Consider the following 3,286-nt stretch of genomic DNA (forward strand, 5'->3'; position numbering starts at 1 on the left):
ATATATAAACATATATGTGTACATATATACGTATATATATAAAATAACTATAAAAATCGCGTTAATGTTTATTATCAGGTAGTCAGCATGGAAATAGGCAATTTATATATTAAATTCATAATTATATATATCTAATTATATTAAGGGAAACTTCGAAACATGTCTTTTCTCCTTCATACTAAATGAATGTTTAAATATTTAGAAGCTACCGAGATAAACTCCACAAATACATGCGACTGAAAGCGGGCTAGTGAGAATATATAAAAAAAAAGAACTCCACATTTATTGAGAATTAGCTAATTTCAAGATTAAAATCTGAACATAGATTTTTTCTCATCATCAGCGCAATATATGTAAAAATTTACAGGTATTAGTACATAACCATAACAAAGAGAATTTTTATCTGTATACGCAAACACTTGGTAGTATAGACTCGAAAAAGCCATATTTAAATCTTCTCTGGAAGACCACATGTATTTAAATCAGAATAAGACCGCGGAAAAGGTTGAATTTTGACGAGAAGTAAAAATATAATAATATTCTATTTATTTATTTATATACATAAAATAAGGATAAAAGTCACGTTAATGATTATTATGAGGTAGTCAGCATGGAAATAAGTTATCCATATATTAAATTAACAATTATATATATATAAATGCGCAAGTGTGGCTGTGTTGTAAGTAGCTTGCTTACCAACTACATGTTCGTGGGTTCAGTCCTATTTCATGGTGCCTAGGGCAAGTGTTTTCTACTATAGCCTTGGGGCGACCAAAACTTTGTGCGTGGATTTGGTAGGCGGAAGCTTAAAGAAGTCCGTTATATATATATATATATATATATATATAACATAGTTTTCAAATTATGTACTTAGGTACTTTGTGAGAGAGACAGAATAATGGATAGATACAAGTACAAACCTTATGAAAAATAGTTCATGGCTTGCAAATTTGCAGATACTTGCAGTTAAAATCTACGATAAAGATAACAAAGTGCACTTTTATTATTACGCTGCAAAGTGTTAGAAAAGTGAATTGTGGTATGGATATGTATATATGGAAAATATAAGATTCTCCGTAATACACATATGTGCATACAACAACGTGTTCACTGTCACACTTCAACGAATACCGTAGCTCTATCTGAATACCTCTGTGTCCAAGTTTTGTTTGTGTGTATTTATGCTCGCCTGCTTTAGTTTGTGAGTTTATGCCAGTTAAGCATTTTAAGCATAAAACAGTTTTATGTATATTTCAAAATATCGCTACTAGATACTTGATATACACAAACATTAACATGAAAAACGCACAAACACATCTAGTTTACCAAATATAAACTTATAAACATTAATATTAGCAAGCAAATTATGATATTCTGATAACCTTTTATATATATTTATTTTATGAAAATCACTCGATAAGAATTGGTATCCAAGAATAGTAAGAAGGAATAATAAATATTTGCAATAAATATATAGAAATTCAACAAATTATATTTACAAGTAGCAAACAATTGAAATATCTCGTTTTTGTTCAATTCTACTTACTTTTTTCTTCCTGAAATAATATTTTTTCTAAGGTACGAAAAATTCTATTATGAAATTGTGAAAAATCAAATGTATATTATTAATTCACAGCACGTTCAAAAACATGATATAAAATGAATAGAATTTGTAAAAACGTAGAAAAATGTACAAGCTCAGACAATAAATTGCGTTATGAATAACGATATTTAATTAAATATATACGTCGAAACGATGGTGATATTTAGCCGACAACTGACGAACAATTGAACATCTTTCCGTTCGTTTATTGTATTTATTCATTTTGGAGTTAATGCTCTGTTTCTTCACTCTCCGTACCATTTCAATGTGTATGTATATACATTAATATGTACAAACATATACACACATGTTTGCACGTCTATCTATTTATATACATACATACATACATACACACACACACACAAACACACACACACACACCTACACACACACACACACACACACACACACACACAGATATATATATATAAATATATATATATAGTAGTTTTATGTCATCTACTGCTTCTCCTGCTTTCCCTGCCCTTCTCTAAACATCGGGCAAACGGAACGCCGCTTGGCTGACCGGTTCGCGGAACACCTCCGAAGCATCCAACTCTGCAGTAACACTCTGGTCTCGTGCCATTTCCGCTCTAATGGTCACTCTTTGCAACACCCGCCCGTGTATACAGATATGGATGTATAAACGCCCTCTCGCAAGTTGCATGTTACGTATACACTCCCTGATACTAGCATCTGGGAACATGTAAGCATTAGCACACGTGTGGTTTAGTGCACTCACGATCACAAAGCGAGTTGAGTAGCTATTTCGTGTTTATAAGAATGGGCGGAGGTTAAACCTAAACATAACCCATCCATACCTTACAGTAAATAAAGTTAACAGTTACTCAAATTCATTCATGTGTGAAAGTATATTGATCTGCGTGTAGGCACCTTGAGAGTCTTTCAGAAATTACATTAATGATCTTCACATTGGTCCACAGAGTTCCTCGGAACAGAGTTGGCATCTCCTGTAAATAGGATGTATTTACATGCCTTTCTATGGACCACGTCATGTACTTAATTTTATCTTCTTTCACTCTCCATGTAACATCAGCCAAAGATGCTGAATGTCTCTTATTAATTCTACTGAAGCGGGCGACATGGGTGCGATAAGGAATCTTAAATGAATCAGCCGTCTGCTCAATGTAAACCTACAGCCTTCACTTGTGTGCACGGTACATTTATATACTCATTTGTACTCATACAGGGTACACATGATTTGTACATTATACTGATTTGTACTCATATAGAGGTTCCTCAATGGGCATTTTGTTGAGTGTTTATCACATTTATTTGTATATATGGCATTTTCGTTTTAATTTTCCGACGTTGTTACCGTGTAATCTATAACATAAGCATTTGTACTATTACAATTTTGCCGTAATTGTTGCTTTTTTTTGCGGCTCAAATCTCCCTTTGTTGGTATTTAAGGAGTGTGTGTGTGTGAGAGAGACAGAGACAGAGAGAGACACACAAGTACGCTCAAATGTTCTTTCTTCGTGGTTTAAACTTTAAATTATTTTGCATCTTTAAACGTGGACACTTCAATATTTTGGCGAAAGCCCATTCTCTCTATACTTCTTTCCTTCATCAGATCACACATTCTCACTCTCTAAACTGTAGTAATATCTGAAAGCAATGCTTGTGTACACAAAAATGTGCGATATGTATATATATATA

The sequence above is a fragment of the Octopus bimaculoides genome, chromosome 18, assembly GCF_001194135.2.
Source record: "Octopus bimaculoides isolate UCB-OBI-ISO-001 chromosome 18, ASM119413v2, whole genome shotgun sequence".
Classification (NCBI taxonomy): domain Eukaryota; kingdom Metazoa; phylum Mollusca; class Cephalopoda; order Octopoda; family Octopodidae; genus Octopus; species Octopus bimaculoides.